General features: G+C 55.9%; 2 long non-coding RNA genes across 2 annotated transcripts; one reads left to right on the top strand and one right to left on the bottom strand.

Annotated features, from left to right (window-relative positions):
• Window positions 1–8487: 8487 nt before the first annotated feature.
• On the bottom strand, window positions 8488–19663 carry LOC142090312 (uncharacterized). Its single transcript, XR_012676495.1, has 2 exons — window positions 19315–19663; window positions 8488–10206 (listed from the first exon to the last, which is right to left on the bottom strand). It is a non-coding gene; the product is annotated as an uncharacterized LOC142090312 (long non-coding RNA).
• On the top strand, window positions 15849–16509 carry LOC142089973 (uncharacterized). Its single transcript, XR_012676370.1, has 2 exons — window positions 15849–15919; window positions 16320–16509. It is a non-coding gene; the product is annotated as an uncharacterized LOC142089973 (long non-coding RNA).
• Window positions 19664–21055: the final 1392 nt, after the last annotated feature.

Raw genomic sequence — 21055 nt, 5'->3', positions numbered from 1 at the left:
AGACACGAAAGAGCAATTTCCCGGCTTTCAGGAAGGGCTGAGCGTAACCCTTTTAGTTTTGCTCTAAGCAGGGGTGAAGCTCTTCAGCCTCCGTTCACCGCTTGACCTGAACCTGGTTCTCAGGCTGGTCTGCTGGTGCTCCCTGCTGTTGTTGGTACCTCCCGGGCTGGGAGACGCTGGCTCTGCCCGTCCCCAGGGTGCCGCAGCGGGGTGCGGAGGTCGAGCCGTTCGGCCGAGGCCGTGTGCTGAGTCAGCAGCCGGCCTGGGGTTTGTACCGAGAGCCTCTGCAGGGCAGCAGAAACGTCAGTGCTCAGGCAGCAAATTTTTGTTCTAAATTCCCACCTCTCTGCTCTCTCCCACACCTGTATTTTTGCATACGTGGTCAATTTTTTTTTAACTTCAGCTTTTCTTCCAATTGACAAAACCACAGGGACAATGTGACACAAGCTCTTCCCTAAAAGATGAGTGAAAATGGTGAACCGTACTGATGGGGGCACAGGGTGGGCGCCCAGAGAGCAGGGCAGTGTGGTGTAGCCCTCTTTTTTAGAAAACCTGGCTCTTTGCTGGGTGACTTGCAGAGTTTCCACTACCTGAGCTGGGAACGGGGAGGAAGGAGGCTTTGCTGAAACCTTTTCTGCCCCTTTCATCGCTTGCTTCTCCAGCAAGGACAGTGTGTTCAGGGAATACCCAACCATCTCCTGCCGTGGCCAGAGGGATAGCCAGGAATTGTGCAGCCTCACTACAGAAAATCACTCCTGGGAACTGCTGTGCTATTTGTAAGCACATTTTTACATTCTCTGACACTTTTCCAGTAAATGCGCTTAGAGAGGAAAAAGTAGGATTTTAACCTGAAACAGCTTTTGTCTGGCCTTGGCTAGAATAACAGCAGCGTGCTCTTACTTTGCATTGCTCCATACCTGAGTCATTTTGCTGAAAAGCAGAGGCACTGGGTGACCAGCAAATTCATCGTTTCGTGAGATCTGGCACCGTAGCAGCAAACACCACGAGCACAAAACATCCTCAAGAAGGCGGTGGCATGCGGTGGGGCTGGCAGCCGTGACCGCTCGTTTCCATACAGCCGCACAAAGACGTGGGGCTCGCAGAAGACTTCGCTCTTCACCTCTGCTTTTTCTGGTGTGCATTCAGCCTGGCTCCTCAAGGACCATAGTCTTGTCTGTGTGGGAATTGAATGGTTTTCAAGCTAAAAAGCTGCAACTCTGTTCCATATTTACCAAGAAAAAAAGCCCAAAATATTGTTGTTCAGTTTAATTTTGCCTGTTCCCCACTGGCTTGAATTTCTACAGCCCACTGTCGTGGAAGCAGGAGCTCGTACAAGCAGTTTCTCTGCTTCGATGTCACGGCGATTGTACTGGTACCCATCTCATGTGGGGCCATGAATTGCGAGTGGTCTGTAGTCAAACTCTGTGTTTCAAGGTCTCCAAGAAAATCCTTCTTCTCCCTCCAGCTCCTTTCAAGCCAGGGACCAGGCAATGAGTGTTCCCCAGAGCCCAAGCCACCCTTGCCCATAGGGCGAGGGGCTCAATGGGCTGGAGCAGAATTCAGCCCGGCATGGCTTAGCTCACTTCCCATCTGTGCTAAATTTACTCCAATTTACTACTTAACGTGAATTAAAACCACACAGGACATACCTCTACCAGGTACAGCTCCAGGCAAAGGGCTGTCGTATCCTCTTGAGCCTCACCCGTGGGCACAGGGAAGATGTTCAGGCCCTGGAGCCGCCGCTGTGGGGCTGCCGTTGGTACCAGCAGCGGAGCAGAGCCCAGGAGAGACAAATGGACATTGGCAACCTGGAGGAGCCTGCGATGGTCGGTACGACAGGGATGGGGGAAGGAAGGGTTGCTGGGTGTGCCAGGACACCTCGCTGGAGCTATCGGACCCTTGAGGTGGCTGCCAGACCCACCGGGCAGTGGAGCTGAAGCAGAGGAGGTGGGAGAAGCGCCGGGGCTGCCTCCCAGGGCGTTCCCTGCCTCGCGGGCTTGGGGATCTCCCGGGGCACATCACGGAGGTGGCACATCCCTGCCCCGAGGCAGCTGCCCACGCTGGTGCCTCCACCTCGCACAGGTGTCCTTGGGAACCTCGCAGAGGGGAACCAAATACCTGATGGGATCCATTCTGCTCGCCAGGTCTTTCCTGGCCAATTCCTGGCAGTATTTTATAGAGTTTTCCCAACCCTTAGTGCCTCCATGTGCACCTGCCACGTGGCATATGCCCGTGTGTTGGCTCCAATACAGACCCCAGCTTCTGCTGGGGCTGCTGAGCTCTGGTTCTGCGTTTTCCAACCTGACTTGGCCCCAGAGACCTCAGGGTGAGAAGCCAGGATGAGCACCCGCTTCCCTGCCCAGGTGAGGGGCATTTGTGCCCCTTTGGTCCCCTGGGCTTTGACTTGATGTCCATGGTCTGAGCTTTGATGCAGCTTCTGTTCAAGAGCGATGGTCAACCAGCCCTCGGCTGGCTGCAAAGTTGCCGGCAGAAAACAAAAATCCACTTCTCGGGTCGTGGTGGGGCTCCCGCGGGTGCTGGGTGACCCCCGGGGTGAGCTCCTCACTGGTGGCTCTGGGGCAGCTGCGTCCCTGCTGCGGGTCTGCACCGAAGGTCGTCTTGGTGAAACCAAGGGAGCGTGCTAAGGCTTTGTGTCCCTCGCCGAGCAGGAAAAGCAGAATTAATAGCAGAAATCTGCCCAATTCCCTTTGGAAGAGCCCGTGGTCCCGTAGGAAACCTGCAGGAGCAATGGCGTGTCCGGCGTGGCCGCGCGGTGCGGCTGCCTGGGAGATCTGCTCTGAGTTGATGCCGTTTGTGCCACTGGCACCGAGGCGTTAAGGACAGCGAGGTAAAGGTTGTCTTTAGAGCTATAGAAACAGTTTAGGGCAGCTGCAGGTCCTGTGGTTGCACGTGGATGGGCTTGCAGGGAAGCCCAGGGGTCGGGTTCAAAGGCAGCAGCGTGTTGGTTTAACGCTGCCTGCGCTGGCGCAGGGCTGGTCCCCGCTGCCCGAATCCTGCACGCGGGTGGCAGGTTCCCGCACCACGACCAGGGTTAAGCAAAAGCAGTGAAGGGCTGAAGTGCTCAATGCCGCCAAGTCACAGCCCAGCCCTTCGAGGGAAGGGGGAGGCCGAGGGCGCTGGAGCCGACGGGTGCCAGGGGGTCGGTGCCGCTGGCTCCACGCTGTTGCACGCACAGCCAGACGGGCACAGCACTGGGGGGTGCAGAGGGCTCTCGCAGCCCCCGCTGGGCACGGGTGACCCCGGCACGGGCTGTGTCAGTCCCCTCGGCCGGTGGCAGAGCCGCAGACATGGCCGTGGCCACCCTGCAGCCGGTGGGAGCAGCTGGCAGCGCTCAGACGCTGGGTTATAAGCATCACGTATTTCTGGGATCCCCCCGCCACCCTCGGCAGCGCTGTTTGGAAGGAACAGGATGCCGGAAACCTTGCGCCAGGAAGCAGCTTTTATAAGCAAGGGAGGGGATTTGCCAAACACCCCCCCAGGTTTCAAGAACTGTTTGCTTTGGAGAAGGCAAACAAACTAAATCAGACTGCACAGGAAGGAGGCGGGCAGCTGCCTGCCCCGGCCGGCAACGGGTTACACCGCACGGCGCAGCCGGGGATTTCTCGCTTCCTCTCTTTCTTCGGAAAGCGAATTTGTGTTATCGTGGCCGTGGCGGAGGATTTAACCGTCCTGCGCCGTGACTGTGGGGAAGGGGCCGGAGCGGAGGCTGTGCTCAGAGCCTGGGGAGCACAGCCCCTCCGCTCCGGGACACCCACCTCCACCGCAGCGACGTCCAGCCCCATGTGTCCCCATACCTGCCACCCCCAGGGACCAGGTCCCCTGCTCCAGTGCAAGGCTGTGACCAGGCTGCGGTGCTGGGGGGGGACAACAGGGTGGCATCACCCCCTCCTGCCCTGCCGTGCAGCCAGCAGCGCCCACCCGCCCGGCCCACGCGCTGCTTTGGCACAAACAGCCAGCGGCGGGTTTGCCTCGCGGGCCTTAACCCCCGCAGCAGAAAACACCTCTAAAAAAGCAAATGGAGCTCGACGGGTGGATCGGAGAGGGGGGAGGCTCCCAGTGGTGTCAGCCCTGCTGGCGTGAAAGCCGCCGTGGCAGCTCAGTCCCTTCCCCACTCCCACAGCCCCCGCGCACCCTTCGGGCAGCCCAGGCGGGTTTGGGGAGGCTCCAGCCATGGCTGGTGCCCAGCGAGCAGCAGTTGCGGCCATGCAGTGTCCTGGGTGACCGCAGGGCCTGCGTCCCATACTGGACGCCTGCGTCGGGAGGCAGCGAGAGCTGATGAGCTGCGGCGCTGCGTTGGGACCGATGGCCACAGCACAGTTGTTTGCAGCCGAGAGCGAGCGTGGAAGCGTGCGTCGGGATTTTTAAACAAAAAGCACGTTGTGACCACGGGCTGGGGCACCCCGCGGCCCCGGGAGGGACGTTCCCACTGAAGGGACATGCGGCCGTTTGGGACAAACGCCGAGGGGGCTCTGAAAAGCAGCTCCTGGGTGCTGCCTGGAGCTGGTGGCCGTGGGACCGTGGGGGGAGAGCTGAGCCCGGGGGGGCATCCTGCAGGGAAGCCGCAGTGGGGCTGGGGGCCCGACTCCGCTTTGCTGCAAAGCCTGAATCCCACTGAACTCGGCCCTCGGGCATCGCAGCGCTGCCGCGTTCGCGTGGGGCACGGGGGGCTGCTGCGCGGCGGGGGCTGCGCACAGCACCTTGGCAGGGCCGGCACTGACTCACCCTCCGCTGAGCTCAGCCGCTGCAGCCCAGTGACTTCATCCGCTGGAAATAGCAACCGAGGAGGAACCGTCTCTCTGTCACCACCATACCCGGTATAGACACACAGGTGCTCGCTGCTGCCTGCACTGCTGCCTGCACCGCTGCCTGCACTGCTGCCTGCACCCCAGCCCCAGCCGCGGGAGCTGGTTGAGCCCCAAGGCAGGAGCAGCCCTCCAGTCTCACCCCCAGCCCGGACACATGCTGCGCAGGACGGGACAGGATGGGGCCCCGTGACTGCACGGGGACGACGGCGTTTGACAGCCGAGGTGCTGCTGGCCCTGCGAGGGACGGCGCAGGACGCTGCTGCAGGAGTTGGTGAAGCCAAAGGGTTTCAAGGCCAGGGAGATGACGGCTTTATCTACCCCACCTCCCCGCACAGCACAGACCGTACAATGTGCACTCAAGCCACTAATGCCTTCTCGGCTAAAACGTGTCTTCCAGAAAGGCAACGGGCTCTCTGCGAAGGGAAAATTAATCCCCCAGTTCCCCCAGTAGCAGAACCAAGCCGTGGCAGCAGCCTGCAGTGACTGCAGCAGATAACGGGGCCCCCTCGCCCGCTCCCCGCCTGCGCAGGGCTCTTGCTCTCACCAGGGGCGAGCAGAGCTGCCCTGGGGTTTGTACCCGCAAAGCGCTGCCGGGGCTGCCCACGGCGATCCCCAGGGAGCTGAGCTACGGCTCTGCCCCGAAGGCCGGGCTCTTGGGGTTCCCACGGGAGCACCCTGGGGGTCGCACCAGGTGCCGGTGCCTGCGTCCGGCTCTGCCACGGGGCACGCAGGAGGGCGCACACGGGCATGGCGGGTGCCCATCCGTCCGTTGCCCGGGGTGGGAGCAAGAGTTTTGCAAATTCTCGGGGCTGCTGCAATGCCAGCGCCAACTTTGCTCCCGCCGGTTGCTGTTCAAAGGTCAGCGGGGCCGAGGCAAGCGAGCTCGGGGCTCGCTGTCGCTTGTCCCTCGTGTCCTTGTTTCTTCAGGTTTGCTTTCGTAAAAAGGAAAGAAAACCCACCACCTCCCCTGGACCCCTCTGCTCCCTCCACTGGAGCTCTCCCTGCGTCGCTGCCCCAGGGGGTTGCATCTCTGCGAGGGTTTTCTTCTCTGCAGGGCTCCAGGCTGGTCGCTTTGATATTTTCCGGAGATGGGGAGGGTGCAAGGGGCATCGTGCCTCGCTGACCACGCAGGGCCTTGGGCTGGCTGTGCAGGATGTGGCCCGCTGCAGCAGCCCTTCGCTGGGACGGGCTGGCGGGAGCTGCCACTGCCAGCACGATGCCTTAACCGTGGTGAGAAAAAAACCCTCCCGAGCCCCACATCCCCGGGCTGGGGCATGCCTGCGGCCAGGGGCCAGCACCTCCCCCCCTCCCAGCATTGCTGGGAAGCTTTGGGCATTAAAGCATCTCTGCAGGCAGATTTGGTCCCTGAGGGGGTTGCGAAGGGCAGAGCGGGCACAAAGGGCTCCAGGAAGGGCTGGGATCGATCGATCCCTGCCCAAGGGAGGAGGGAGCGGTGGGGATCGGGGTTGTACCCGCGGGGCTGTGCATGGGGCAGCTTCCCCAGGTCCCGCTGCGGTTTCTGTCGTCACGGAGAGGCCAAAGCTTCCCTTTTACACAGAAAAAAAGGCTCATCTGCAATCACAGCAGGCTGCATTTGCCAGCTCATAACTTAATGGCTTTTAAAAAATAGCCACAGCCTGGTCGAGGTCTCCTCTACCCTTCCCCCCCGAAAGCCTTCCGAGCTCTCACTTTTCTGATATTAGATACTCTCTCTAATCTTTGGCCTTCGCTTATTAATGGCTAATTATATCTATTTGCTTTTGTGCCAACATTGTCCTTTAGCTTGAATAGCTTTTTTCCCTCCCTAATGCTTGCTTCCCGGCGCTATTTATAGGCAGCAATTGTATCCCCCCGCAGCCGCTGTTTTGCTTGGCTACGCAGGCTGCGTGCCTTCAGCCTCCCCAAACGGCCCCGTCACCCTCCTCGCAGCGTCCCCTCCGCCGGCGGCGGGGGCTCGGGCGGGCGCCCAGTTCCAGCAGAAACCAGGCCGGTGCCAGCGCTGGCTGCGATGCTTTGGGGCAGAAAGCCGGGGGCAGAGCTGCCTCCGGAGAGCCCGGGGGGGTTATTTTTTTTAGGCATTCCATTTTTTAGGCAAATGCAGGGAGCGCGCCAGGCTCCCCTTTGCTTTCCCTGTCCCTCCTACCCCTTTTTTTTGGGGGGGGGGAGAGCGAGCGCCCAGCAGCACGGCCCACCAAGGCAGCGCGGGGAGTCGCGTGATTTCTATCTGCGCTTTCATCCTGGGATGAAAGGGATGATAGAAAACATTTGTTTTTGTGATAAAAGCAATTGACCCCGGAGGAATCCACCTCCCCGGGGTGGCCTGCAGCGAATCGCGGAGATAAGGCACTGACATGCAGCAACCGCCAAGTGCTTCCAAGCCTCCGAGCGGCTGCAGAGCAAATCCCTCCCCACGTGGAAGGAGACCTGCTCTGGGTTTCCACGGCTGCTCCCGAGCCCGGACGGCGCAGCCGGTGACGATTTCAGTGGATTTTGTTGGGGCCAGGAGGATCTGCAGAGAAGGACACTTTTTTTTTTATTTTTTTTTTTTTTTTAACAAATGGCCAGATTTTTTTTATTACAGACATCTTTGCCACAGATCTCAGTCAAGCTTTTAATAGATGGGTTCCTCGCCAGCGGCAATTGCAAATTGATTGCAGCAGAAATGGCAAGTGAAGACAAATATAGTGCAGGCTGCCTGCAGGGAGAGCGCACGGAGGAAACTTCGGGTGCTATTTTTGGTGCTTTGTCTCCACCACTTACAGTATTTCTAATCTTTGTTTCTCCTTAAAAACATGTTTGGGGTTGGGATATTTTTTTTTTTGGTTAAAAAAAAATTCCCTTCTCCGGAGAAAGGGCCGGGTGCCGTGTCCGTGCTCAGCTCTGCGGAGCTGGTGGGTGCCGTGGCCCCGGTGGGTGCGGTGGGAGGGCGAAGGCGCTGGCGATGCTGCCTCCGTCCCCTCCCCTGGGACCAGAACCGGGCCCGTCTCCCAGGCGCTGCGCAGGGGCCGATGCGGAGCCAAACCCTGATTTCACCCCAATCCATGGGAACTTGGTGGGGGGTATAGGAAAGTTCAGCGCGCTCGCTAATAGAAAAGGAAACTCTCCCACGCTACCGAGCCGATGCTGCACCCCGGGGACCGGCAGCGGCAGCCCCAGCCCTGCAGCGAGCTCCACCGCTCGGCACCGATGCACCGAGTTTCGCTCGGTCCCAGCCAGCAGCAGGAGCCGCAGCGGCCGGACGCTCCCGAAGCACAGGGGGACCCAGCTGGGTGCTGCGGGCAAAGCGTCGCCCTGGAGGGGAGCGGCTCCAGGTTGCAAAATCGTAAAGTCCAGGCGCGAGCGACAGCGCGTCCGCTGGAGCTCAGCCGCGGCGAGACGGGGAGGGGGACGCTGGACGCCACTCGGGTTACTTGGCAGGGCGAGTTATTGCCATGCTTGGGGAGCCAGGTGACACTGGAGCGATGTTAAGGCTTTATGGCACTGATGCCCTAAAATTCTTGGTCCCAGGGGACGACTGGGGACACGGTGGCGGATTGAGGCACGTCCCCAGGACGATCAGCCCCTGGTGCAGAGGCGTCTCGCTCGTGTGTCCATGGGTGCGAGAGACGAGGCTGCAGTTATAAATAAAGGAGCAGAAACGCTAATAAAAGTGACAAGCAAGAACGGGGAAAATCTGGCTTTAACCACGGAACGGAGAAATAAAAGCAGCTCACGGCAGGGCTGGCTGTGACCGCAGGAGCCGTGGTCCTGCACTTTCTGTGTCCGCCTGGAAACCCGGGATGTTTGCAGCAGCGGCTCGGGGGGGACCATCACCTCCTCTGTGGATCTGGCGGCGTTTCAGGGGTAGGGTTTGTGTTTGCCTCGATGGGAGGCTTCTTGGTATGAGAAGCTCTTCCGCCGCCTTTTTACGCATCCACCTTTGTCCAGACCCCATTTTGCCTTGATTTGATCAAGCTGCAACTCGGCGTTCCCAAAAAATTCTCTTTGTTTCTCATCTTTGCCTCTAAATAACATTAAGGGCCCAGCTCCGCCAGCACGCTGGCTGGTGTTGGAGTGAAAATAAAGATAAAAATGGGAAAAAGAAATCGTTCATCAGTGGCTCATTGAGCTCTTTAGCAGAGGGCACCTGTGGCCCTTTCATACCCAGCCAGGCTGATATTGCACGTCCAGCACAGGGCAGGGCTTGCACCCAACAGCTCAGCATCACCCACCCCAAGCCGGGGTGGGCTGTGGCTGCTGAGCACCCCCACCGAAAAAAAAAAAGAAAAAAAACCATCAAACCATAAAAAAAGCCCCCAAAACCCTTTTATAAGGTTTTTAAGGCAAACACCAACATCCACTTCTGAGAATGCAGCTGTCGGTGCTGCAGCTCCAGCCGCCCGCTGCGCAGCGCTGCACCCGCGCCCCGGCGCCGGGGTGGGCAGCGCCGCTTGTCCTGCCCCGCCGGGCAGCTCCCAAAGAAGGGGCTTGGTGCCGCGCCGGGCATGTGCCCTCTGCTTGGCATTTCCCAACTGGGAAGGTTTTTCAGCTGGCCTTGCCGCAGCTGGTACGTGCAGACGTAGCGGGGAGGAGCGCAGCAGCGCTTGGGAGCAGTCCAAGGTAAATGCATGTATTTGGTGCAACACGCATCTGCCCAGCACCGGCACAGCACCTCTACGGGATGAGGCTGCAGGCGATGCCACCGTTTTACCAGCCAAACCCCCTTTTCTGGGGCTGCAAAGGCAGCGGGGGCAGCTCGCGGCTGCTCAGCCCCCCCCCAGGAGGTTATTTCGCAAGAGAAGTCAGCTTGTGGAGGAGGTTTTTATGGCTGGGGATCAAAGTCCTTGGCACCCGCCCAGTTTCCCAATATTTAGCTGTTGCACAGCCCGGGTTTGCAGCTGGGTTTGTGGGCCAGCGCCGCGGCGGGGAGCGGGGGAGCCCAGGGCTTGCCGGGGGGAGGAAGGCTCAGCCGTCCCAGCACTGGGATGCTGGGGTCAGCCCGCTCCCGCAGCCGCTGCCACCACCGGGCACCCCGGGCAGCACGGACATGGGGGTCAAGCCCTGTGGACACCCCCGGGGAGGGCAGGGGAGCCAGGGCTGCTGGGGAAAGGGGCTGGTGGCAAACGGGACTCCCGAGCTTCAGTGCTCAAAGGGATGCGGCTTTTCCTTGCCCAGGGACAGAGACATCGTGTCCAGGTCCTGCGGGAGCACGGCTGGGTGCTGGCCCTTTCCTGCCACAATTTGGGCAATGCCAGCCTCACCCCGGGCGATAATCCTGCTTTCTCCATCCTGCTCCATCTCCACCAGTCCTGGGCTGCCTCTTGGTCTCCATCGTCACTAGATCCTCAGCTGAATAAACTCATTTTTGGCTGTGCTTTATGGCCACAGACCTTGCGGAGCTCTGCAAGGAGGCAAGCAGAGACACAAGGAAGACATTAACTAACTTTTACAGCTTTGATTGATTATTTAAGAGCATATATTTACATAGTGAATAACCTGGAGGGTCAAAATTTAATACACTGGTGTCTTTCCCCCCACCCCCCATAAGGCAAAGAGCGTGTTTATCCACGCCGGGTCTGCGGGGATGCGGGGCGGCATCGGCTGCGGGGTGGGGACTGTCGGGGCAGAGCCCGGCTCCCTCGCCAGCCCCGCGCCCAGTGCAAACAAGGAAACCAGTTAACACAAACCAACCCCACCTCGCCAGGGCTGAGTCAAACTTTCCCAGCTCCTCCTCTGCCCGTCGCGGCGGGGCTTTTCCCAGGTCCGGTCTTGCAGGGGCGCAGTAGGTGCCCCCCCCACTGACTCCCATGGGACCAGAAAGACTGGGAACCATCTTCTTATTTCCAGCAGAAATGTATTCCCAGAAAATTCCCATCCTGAAGCACTGGCCTATAAGCCCTATCTGTCTGTGTTGTTTTTTGCATTTCATCCGGCCGTATTTCCCTAACCAGCTATTTGGGGGGGGCAGCTGTCACCTCCCAGTGACTGCAAATGGCAGCAAAGGGCCGGGTGTCACCTGCCGTCCCCATCACCGTCTGGGGCTGAGGGAGCACAGCTCGCTCACACCATCGCTAAACCCCAGCTGCGTCGCTGCCGGACACTTTGTCAGCAGACTTTGGGCTGGCAAAAGACCAGGCTGGCACTTGGTACAAAAAAGGGTAGAAAACTGATGGTTACGGGGCCGGGAGCTGTTCCTGCTCTATTATTATTGGCAACTTCTCTTATAAGAAAAAAAAAAAAAATTAAGAATAGACGTAAAAAGCAACATGTTTTTTTCTCCGCCCAGCCGAGCTGTCGAGAATAAATCATTGGGTTTTTTTGCAAACTCGGCGAGGCTGGGGAAATCTGCTGGGAGCCGGAGCGCTCAGGTCAGGGCTGTCCTGCCAAGAGACGATTACAGCCTGTCCTGGGGACGGAGGAGCAGGGAACGGGGCCAAGAAGGGCTTCGGGAGGTGTCTCAAGCCCAGGAGTACGATTCCAGGCTGCAGGGTCAGCAAAACCCTCTCGCGCTCCGGGCGGCACCTGAAACCTTTCCAGGAAGGAAACCACCCGGCTGCGCCCGGCAAAGGGCTCTCCCGGCGGGGGAGCGGGGAGGCTCCAGCAGCCCCTGCGAGGAGACGGCAGATGCTCGGGGAAGAATTAAATCAGTCGATACGCAGGCATTTCTAATCTGAAATGAAGGGTCTTGGCTCCCGGCCATGGCCGTGTCCCCCAGCCCCGGGGCTGGGGTGCTTAGGGGTGAACCCCCCCCCCAGCTCCCGGCCTCCTGGAGATGCGCAGAGGCAAGACGAACATCTTTGCAGTCTGCGACCTCCCCATAAAAGCGCGGATGGCAATTTGTAGTGCGCCTGTCTTAAAAAAAACCCCAAGCATCGGAAGAGTAGGTTAAACGGCCAGTTCTGCAAAGCGCCTGGGGTGTATTGCAGCAGTTCATCTATAACAAAACAAGTTCCACGTTGCTAGAGCTTGGCCTGATTTTTTTTTGTTTTGTTTTGTTTTAGCGTGTGTGTGGTTTTTTCCAAGGGTGAGGGCTTGCAAGCGCCCCGCTCGCAGCGGCAGGGCTGCTCGCTCCGTCGAGGAATCAGCGCCAGCCTGAGCCTCGTTCAGCACGGGGCCGGCTCCGCCGCCTCCGCGTCCCTGCCACGCTTTCATCTTCCCTTAAAATCAAGCCTGTAGCACCAGGAGGTCGCAGGGAGCCATGGCGAAGCCAAACCAGATGCCGCTCAGAGCTCCTACCAAGGAGATGTCATCCAGGGCGGTGGCAGGGTGCTGAGCGATGGGGAGCAGAGGGGACGGTCCTCAGGTCCATGTCCTTGCCCGTCGGGTGGCTTCAGCATCCATCCCGTAACCTGCCCGCATACAGGCAGGTCCCTGCCCAGCACCCCGCGCCCCGGCAGGGCTGCAGACAGTCCAGGCACAGGCGTTTTCAGCCGGGTTTTAGGCAGCGTTGGAGCCGGACGGTGCCGACTGCAGGGAGATTCCCCCGGGAGGACAGCACCCACTTTTCGCTTCTCAGTCCAGCGCCTCAGGGGATCAAACATTTGTGCAGCTCGGCTTCACGTAAAAATGGGAAAAAGAGGGGAAAATGGGAAAAAAATGGGGGACAGCGGTAACCACCAGCTCTACCGATATTGCTGCTGCTGCCGGTGCCCGGGAAGCCCGGCTGGGCCCGCCCAGGGGCAGCTTTCACCCACTTTTGATGTGAAAGCGGGAGATGCTCGCACAGCCCCCCTGCCGCCCTCCTACACACCTGAAACGAGGGGCCCGCGGCACGGCTCAGAGGAGAGAAGCTTGGTTTTCAGAGCTGACACCCACCGAAACCAGAGAAGTTTCCATGAAGCCCTTCGCACCGACAGCGTTGGGTAAAGCCCCAGCTCCTGTTACAAGTCTTGGGATTTCTGAGTGGCAAAACCGCAGCGTGTTAATGCTCCCTAACAGGCGCCAGAACAACAGCTCGTACGGTCAGGGGGCTCGGATGTGGCACCCTGACCCGGCCGGGCTCCCTCCCAGGCAGCCGCAGGCACCCGGGGGGCTCCTTCCCCCCAGGAAGGGGTCCTGTCCCAGCCAGCCAAGTCAGGCCTTGGCATTGCTGGACACCAGTGGCTCACAAAGCCAGTAACGGCTGCTGGCTGTCAGGCTTTGTCCGATTGTGGCACAGCAGAAAAGGGAGAAAGAGGCAAGGAGAGGAGAGGAAAGGGAAAAAAGGAAAAAGAAAAAAAGGAAAAAGGGAAAAAGAAAACAAGAAAAAAGAGCGAACAGAGGGGAAAAAACGCAAAGAGAAAAGAAAAGCCGAGAGATGCAAAGGAAAGCAATGGCAAGGGGCGGCCTTGCTGCGTGGTCAGGGCTGGAGAAGGGCTGCGAGGGCTCCCACCCCCCCAGGACGGCTGGGCATGCTGCCCGTGTCCCCTTGCTGCAGCCTCATCTCAGGTTATGTTCATTGCACTGAAATAATTTTTCTTCCAAGGCCACTAGCCTGAGCACCTGACGGCCCCAGCACAGCGCCCGGCAGCCTGCTTCCCTGGGCTGGCGCTGGTTTCCAGTGGGAGCTCCCAGCGCCTTCGCCTGCCGCCCCGGGCTGCCCGGCAGCCTGCCCCGCGCCAGGGCTGGTGGCGGAGGAGCTGTGCCCACACACTGCCGGCCGCAGGCAGGGCAACCTCGTGGGCTGCGGGGCTCCAGCGGCCGGACCCAGCTCAAACGCCCGATTTGCCAGCTTGTGCACGCAGGCTGTGTCCCTCTGTGCCGTTTCCAAGGGCCGCTTTGCCTCTCTAGCTCAAATGGAAAAAACCAAAGATTAAAAAACATCCCCCCACCCTCTGGCACAGCTGCAAACGCTTCGTCATGCAACCCTCCGTGTAATGGTCCCTGCTGTGTTGATTTAATAAGACTGGGTTTCTGCTTGCCGAGCCGGCCGCTGGATTTCTAGGAAAGCGAGGGCCGGGGCAGGTAGTTTTGCTGCAAGTTTGTGACCTGATGTGATCAGATGCTGCGCAGCGGCCGAGGACCGTGAGCGCCCGCCACCCCGTGCCCTGCTGGGCAGGGAGCAAAAGCCCTTGATCAGGCGAAGCTGCTGCTGCCAAGGCGAGAAACGAGTGAGACATCCACACCCAGAGCCCCGAGCGGCAAAATGAGTCACTGCCCCGTGCTGGCAGCATCCAGCACCGGGGACACGCCGGCCCCACGCCCCCGTGGGGTCTTCTCAGGCCAGGGGTGGGCGGCTGAGCGAGGTGAGGGCTCTCCTTTTGGCCACGCTACGCAGGGCTCCAGCCGGCCAGACCCACGGTGTGGGGCAAAAGCGTGATGCCAGCCCCACACCAGCCCTGCTCGGGGCCCCGCATTAAGCTTCGGATAACATTTTTTTTCCCCTCGTGTGCAGTGCGGAGCCGGGAAGGCTTCGGGACAGGACAGGGCACAGGTGACCATTGGGAGATGGGGCACGGAGCCAGCCAGAGGCGAAGGGGAGAGCAGGGGGAAGCAACAGGGACTCTGGGCTTCACGGGGTGCAGGAGACTTCCCGAGCATTGGCTAAACGATGTTAATAAAAAGAGAGAGGGATGGGGCAAAAAAGAACAGCAAAATGAGGCTAAAATATGTGGACAAACGTCAACAGCACAATGCAAAAGCAAAACCCTGGGGGAGGCCGGCCGACCTGGTCACCATGCGGGCGCAGGGGCTGCTGCAGACTTCACTGACAGGCCGTCGGCTGCAGGACGGGGCTGCTCCGGACCCCCCCGGCCCCCGGGAGCTCGCCCTGCTGGGGAGGAAACCGCTGCCACCAAAGCGACCCCCCCCACCCCCCACCCCGCGCACGCGCACGTAGGGCCAGGCGGATAAACAGCAAGCTCAGTAAAACCCTGAGTTCAAGACCTCGGAGCCTCTCGGGAGGAACGTGCTAAATAAAGAAACAAAACACGCTGTATTTGTCGTCTTCCCCGTGAATGTGCTTTGCAGACGGGCTGCTGAGGGTGCACGCGGGGACGGCGAGGGGAGAGGGGGCTGGGAGGCGGCGGGGGCCGTTCCTGGAGAGGCGCAGGGTTGTGCACACCCCAACGACGTTAGCAGTGCTCGGTTTTTCCGGGGCTCTCACACATCTCAATTAATTTCCCAAGTTCTATGAAGCTTTTTCCCCCCTCTGGGTTTGGCGGCAGGGAGGTGTCTCGGTGCAGCACGCTGCCGCTCACCACCATGGTCTCACTGTATGGGGCCTTTGAACCTCCCTATCCTGCAAACCCAGGACTGGGGGTGGTTCTGCTTAAAATGCCTTTGCAGAGCAGGACGTGCAAGCGGGAAAAGCACGGAAAGCGCTGCCCACCAGCCTGAGCTCCCCGCTGCCTCCCCATCCCGCTGCACCCTCTCCCTGGGCAGGGACACCGGGCTGCACGGCACAGCCGTACGGACCGGGAACCACCAAGGCAAATCCCCAGACGGGGCTCAGCCGCAGCATCCCAACCCCCCGAGCAGCCAAGACACTGCAGGGTCCCGGGACAGCCCCCACCGTCCCTGCAGCTGAGCCCCTTTGGGAGCCTGTAGCTCTTCAAGCAGAGCCCCAAAGTCTAAATATCATCCTGGGATGCAGGGAGCTTCTTACAGCTCCTGGAGCAGGAGGAGATTTAACAGCTCATTGCCTGCCTAATGCCGCCTGCTTGTGTACAGCCCCGCACGAGGATGCTGACTCGCTTTGTGAGCGATGAGGTTACATTTATATAGCGCCTTCTGCCAGAGGGATCCCCATTAATGCTGCAAATATCACCTACTTGCCTGCAAGCTACCCACATCGGTCATGTCACCCCACCTCTGCAGCACATCAGGTCCTCCGAGACAGTCAGAACCGCCCAGGGAAAGGTGGGCGAGAGGCAGACGCAATTATCCCAGCTGGAATTTAGCCAAGGTACAGGGGCAAAACGTCCGCTCCTGTGACGCTGCCCAGAAAGCTTTGACTGTCACACGTGTTCAGGCCGTTTCTATGTAATTGGAAAGCGATCGGACAGGAGCAGCTATTGCGTTTGTCTCAAGAAAAGCAGAGATTGCTTTCAGTCCTCAGAAAATACCGAATTAGGAGCTGGTGTTGCATTGTATTTCTACACAGATGAGCCTTCGGTAACGTCCAGCGCTCACAGGTAAGGTGCAGCCAGGTCATGGCATCAACCACTATCTCAGATCTGTCTCCCAAAAATATTTGCAGCTATTTCTGCCCAGGCAAGCCTTGCCATCAGTCCCCTGACCCAGTAAATGCTGTAACCGAGAGGGGTTTCTAATAAAGGCCCGGCAATCGCAGCATGTTACAGTATGGACAGCTTTGCTGGATTAGAAACCTGAAACGGCCTCGGGGGAGATTAGAAATTGCTATTTTGAGAGGGGGTTTTCATAGCAGGCTCTGTGTAATCGCCAGCCCGAGTGGGATGGTGTTATCCTGCGCTGGCTCTTTTCTGGGCGGTCGGACACTTCTGGGAGCCCGGGGAGGCCAGGCAAGGGAGGAACATTTTTCTCTGCTAATAGACGTGTTTATGTTTTCTGCAGTGCTCGTCGCTGGCTGACCACAGCAATTACACGGGGGAGTCGTATTTACATGTTTTAACTCTGAAACACTGAGCAAACAAGGAAAGATAATCATTAACTTCGGGAGCTGTTAACCTTCAGCGTGAGTTTTGGCTGGTGAAGGAGAGGTCTGCCGGAGCAAAGTCTCTTATTTCAGTAAACATTGAAAGAATGATGTGAGAAACCTTTTGGGTTTGTATATTAGGGGTGGGTAATTAAAGGGCATTAATTTGTGTCTCCAGCCTCTATGCTGCGAGAAACTTTTCATTAGAGAAGAAAGGGGGAAAGGGGAAAAAAAAATTGCTGCCGAAGCAAAATCCATTGGTTTCGTCAGCCTGGGAGCAGAGGCGATAAAGCACAGCATCGCCGGAGGGCCACGGGGCTGCAGTTCGTACATGCTCATTTTCTGTTGATTATCACGCCAGAGAAACAGTATTTAGGGCTCCGACTTGCTGCAGGTGTTTAATCAGTAAAGCAGCGATAGGTTAGCAGCGAAGAGCAGCACCTTGTCGTCTGCCCTCGAGATTCGAGGACTGGCCATGCCGGCTCCCCGGCGCGGGGCTGCACGCCCAGCCGGGGCAGGGTGGAAACACGGCGGCTCCCTCGGTTTGATTCGGCAGTGAATCAAACACCACGAAATCTCAACCTCGTGCCTGACCACAAATTGTTAATGCTGCCCCTGGGGTAATGCATTCTGGATGGGAAAGAAGAGGAACAACAAAAAGCAAAACGCTGCAGACTTTGGACTGTTACGGGTATCATAAAAAAGTGGGGAATTGAGGAAGGAGGAAGGTAAAAGAGGAAGAAAGGGAGGGAAGATAATTTAAGTAGACAAGCAGAAGCAGATTTACAGTCTTATCAGTTATACTAGGTAACGAAGTGGAGCGGACCATCCAGTGCAATAGCGCTTATTTGACCATCGCTGGGAAACAGATGATTAATGCAGGCCTATAAGGAGATTATGGCCAGAAACAGCCTCTCGCCCCAACGAGCAGCCCTAGGGAGAGCTGTGGGTTTCCCAGCCGAGCCTGGCTTCGGGCAGTGCCCTCCCCAGCCCGGTGAGCTGCAGGAGGCATCGCCTCGCCGCTGAGCGGGGTGGTGGGGCGGGGGCACATCTTCTCCGCAGGGTGCACGAAAAGCAGTTTCGTTTGCCATTTGAGACAAGGCATGGAGACGGCTAGCTTTCGGGGGACCCAATTGTCGCAAAATTTCGTCTTTTCCCATTGCTTTGCACTTGCGCTCTTTCTGCAAGGCAGGCTGTAAGAGACTTCTCTTTTACAGATTCAGCTTTTTCCTAGGAGGCAGAGCCCCCCCCAGCCCTGCAGGGATCGGTCCCCACCCTCCTGTCCTAGTGCCCTACATACCTTTCCAACCCTGGTTTTATGGCACTTAGCACGTGTCTCTCAAAATGGTTTCACCAAGTAGAGCAGTTCCAGATCAACAGATCAAAGGTTCACTGTGATAATATCAGCAGGTTTCCCCTGCGCACGGCAGAGAATCTATTTATATTTGTTTAGGAAATACATTTATTTAGGAAAGCCCCCCCGTCCAGCCCTCAAAAGCACGTGTTTTACATCTGCAGCCTGGCTCCCAGGCGCAGCGATGCCCCCCGGGCCCAATTGCAAAACAAGCTCCTCTCGCCCTTGGCAGCTCTGCTCCCTGTCACAAGATCCCTGACTTCCAGTGGGCTTTTACAAAAAGTTTTGGAAAAAAGGTTGTTTGCACAGACAATGCAGAGAGCAACTGCAGTTGGGTTTTTTTTTTTTCACTTTTAGTGTTGCACCTCTGAGAGAGTGGTTTTATATGATTCAGTATGAAAACATTTAAAATAACCCTTCCTGCAGAATAAAGCTTACTTGATTTTGCTTTTAAATGGACAAATAACTTGAATCACAATTCAAACACAGCTGACTGTGCCACTCTCAGCCCAAAGCTCAAAAAACCTAAAACTTTTACCACGGTCAGTAACACACCTTCCCTGTTCCCATACCGACACGATCAGCTTTCAGCCCGAACATACGGGGACTGAAGGAGCCTGTGCGCGTGAGCTCTTGCTTCCAGGCACAAAGAAACTTGAAGAAATCCAGTGTGTGATCAGAAATGGATGTAGCCAAACTCAAAGATGCTATGGATTGTAATCTCGTATGACCTCAAGAGTCTGCCTTATGCAATAAGGTACAAGGCTACCAGCTTAGACGTATATATTGTACAGACACGCGCAGAAGAGAAAGCTTAGCAAAATCAGTAGCAATCAGGCCGCTGTTTAATTCACTGAAGTTTTAATTCTACAACACCTGAAACATATGAGCAAGAAAATTTTTTCAGACGCCCATTTTTCAGACAGTGCCCCATTGCTGCACTGTCATGAGCTCCAGGTCCCAAACCGGAGGGTTTTGCTCAAAAATGATTGTGTAAAACTAACTTAACTTTTGTCAGGTGTAAAATAACGCAGATGATCATTGCTAATCACGTCATAAAGGTGTTCTGAAGATTAAATACCATTCGCAACCCTTCTTGCAGGTAAAGGGCGAGCATACATATATATATTTTAATGTCGGGATGCAAACTCCGCTTTGAATAAAGAGCTAGTTTGGTCCTGCCATTCCCTTTGCTTGAGCTGGAAACCTCTAAAATCTATTTGGGCAAGAAGGGAAGTTTAGCTACGCTATTTACTACTAAAATACAGAAATCAGAGCATGCAAAACCTGCCCATTATTTCATTAAATACTGAAAAACCTATATTGTCTGCTTTCTAGAGTGATCTTTACTAAGTAAAATCTTTGGGCGCTCAGGTTTATACATAACACAAGCATAGATTACACTGCTACCGGGATCAAAGAGCATCTCAGGTCCTCAGCTCTGCCGTTAGTGACCTCAGCTCGAATCTTATTCAGCAATACTATAGAAATGAATGAGCAAACCCCTCAGATTAGCTCAGCCTTTACTAGAGGAGAAACAGTTAATGCTCATCAATTACCTGGCTCAGCAGAGCTGCTTCACAGCCAGGGAATTACTTTGTCCAGCCTCAGTTAATCCACAGCTGCTTGGCTTGTCCGAGGTGCGAGCGCCAGCGGCAGCGCAGGTGCTCTGCTCCGCTCCGCGGGTTGGACCCGTCGGGGGCCGAGCCAAGGGGAGGGTGCAGAGGAAGAGACAAAAATGGAAAGAAAACCTTAGGTGGGCAGAGTAACCTAACTGGGGCCCTTTTCAGGGGTTAAGCTAAGCTTTAGTCCTGACTGTTTTCCTATTTATGCTCAACTGGATTTTGTAAATAGAGACCTACTGCTGTCCCACTACAGCTTAACCTTACAGCTACGGCGTTTCATGCGTGCGGGCGAGACCGCTGTCCAGTTAGTTAAATTTAACAGAGGTAAAAGGACATCTCATGGAAGGTTCCCAACTTTTAGATGAGGCATCTGCCCATCTCTGTCTATCTGGAAGTCAGAGATCCTCCAGGTATTTTCCAGCTGGTAAGACACAACACTGGAGTTCACATTTCCAGAATTAATCTGGTAATCTAATTGCTGACGGTGTTTTTACAGTCCCTTTGCTACACCAAAATTTAATGGGATGTTACTATGAACATCTTGAATATGAAAGATACTTCTGAGTTACCTGAATCTTTATTACTTTGATTATATCCATGTCAAAAATTAGGTTTTTATTCAATGAATACCATAGATCTCTCATAAAATGCCATTTTTATCCTTAAAATTTTTTTCAGATCTGGAAAGATCCTTTTTTCATGCCCTAAGGCAGTAAAGCCAAGAAAAGGTTAGAAAGAAGACAAGGAGTCTATCTGAGATGACAGTTTATAAGCACATGAATAAAAGGAAGGGTAGCAGGCTATCTTCCATTTTTCTCAGGATGGAATTATTATGTTTGATCTCATACGTAGAGCATCCCCATCCCTTTGTGAGATGAAATAATGGATTATTGAAGAGACACTGAATAAGCCTGCACTGAATGACTTCATTCTCAGCCTCAGGCCGTCCAAAGGGGTCACATTTGATGCACTGTTGCCAATGTTCAGTAATCGAACATTCAACTAAACCAACTAAAAAACAAACTCCCCCCAAAATTCTATGTGACTCCTTGCTACCCATTTCCTACACTCAAAGTGTTCAAATGCAAACAACTGATGTTTTGTATCTGAATTCTATGTTCCCTACTGGTTTATCATGCTAAAAATAATCAAATGATCACAGTGACATAATTTAGCCTACCTTGGAGTTAAGAGAATTTCCAGGAAAATTTCATTAACACTTTAATATTACCTAGCACGCACCTACATCTTGTACTAGCAAGCAAGTCTGATGTGAAGCACTTCCTTGAGAATTATTTATTTCACATGGTTTAATGTGATTAAGGATAATCCTACACCTGTTATTATACAGAAGAGTAAGCTAAATCACTGCAATAGTCCCTTGCTACAATTTTAAGAAATTTTAAAGGGTATTTTTACTATCAATAAACAGAGCTTTTTTTTGGGATTTGTTTAAACTGAGGTATTGGTTGGTGTCTTTCAAATTAATAACATGAAGTCTTTCAAATATGAAGCCTTTCATAATAAGACCCCAGTTTACCTTTGCTCTCGTAATCACAACCATTAAGATCAGTACGACCATCTTCAGATTAATCTTCAGGGGAAAACATCACTTTGCTTTGGCCTAACAATGTACTAAGCCATCAATGAGTGCCATAGACTGGATTTTCAAACT

This window comes from Calonectris borealis, chromosome 18 (genome assembly GCF_964195595.1).
Source record: "Calonectris borealis chromosome 18, bCalBor7.hap1.2, whole genome shotgun sequence".
NCBI classification, from domain to species: Eukaryota; Metazoa; Chordata; class Aves; order Procellariiformes; family Procellariidae; genus Calonectris; species Calonectris borealis.
Note: the sequence above shows the minus strand (reverse complement) of the source record. Positions and strands in the feature narration are given on the sequence as shown.